Source organism: Octopus bimaculoides, chromosome 5 (assembly GCF_001194135.2).
Source record: "Octopus bimaculoides isolate UCB-OBI-ISO-001 chromosome 5, ASM119413v2, whole genome shotgun sequence".
NCBI classification, from domain to species: domain Eukaryota; kingdom Metazoa; phylum Mollusca; class Cephalopoda; order Octopoda; family Octopodidae; genus Octopus; species Octopus bimaculoides.
The window spans coordinates 78,271,647-78,272,235 of record NC_068985.1 but is presented as its reverse complement, the minus strand read 5'-3'; the positions used below and the strand labels follow the sequence as shown (position 1 = coordinate 78,272,235).

The window sequence follows — 589 nt, the reverse complement described above, 5'->3', positions numbered from 1 at the left end:
ATATAGGTGCATATCTGGGTACAGGACACTGCAAACAAAACGTAGACAAAAAAAAAATAATAATAACCAGAGTACAGAAAACACACAGGCCACATAGAGAACAGTTTCCTTCATCAGCTACCCCCATTCTAACACAGGCGTTTCGAAGAGTAGGGCAGAACGCATTGTTAAAATGGCTCTTCCCACGGACCGCAAATTAAATTTGTACCATGGAGGAATGTAGTGGCGAACAGAAAACAAGACAGGAAAACAAACGGAAAAGAAAACAAGACAGGAAAACAAATGGAAAAGGCTATACAGCCAGATGTGAAAAATTGTGTGTATATGAACCCTATGAAGCAATGAACTGAAAGCGGGACGAAGTAAGTTCGCGTGTTTGCTCGGCGATAGCCAAGGAAGAAAAGAATTAGTAACCGGACACATGTGACCAGCGAGAGATAAGGAAGAGAGAGAGTGGTAAAGGGAGAAACAAGGCGAGGAAGTAGCAAAACAGGTGAGCAACAAGTGAAAGAGAGGAAGAGAGAAATATAGTAGTAACAGAAGGAAGAACAAGAGGGGAAAGATATATATATATATATATATATATATA

The 589-nt window shown here is 40.1% G+C and overlaps 1 protein-coding gene across 1 annotated transcript in view; it reads left to right on the top strand.

Moving 5' to 3' along the window:
• The window catches only part of LOC106880245 (dynein intermediate chain 3, ciliary), a 61,195-nt gene that overhangs the window by 49,784 nt on the left and 10,822 nt on the right, over window positions 1-589 (top strand). The window lies entirely within an intron of this gene.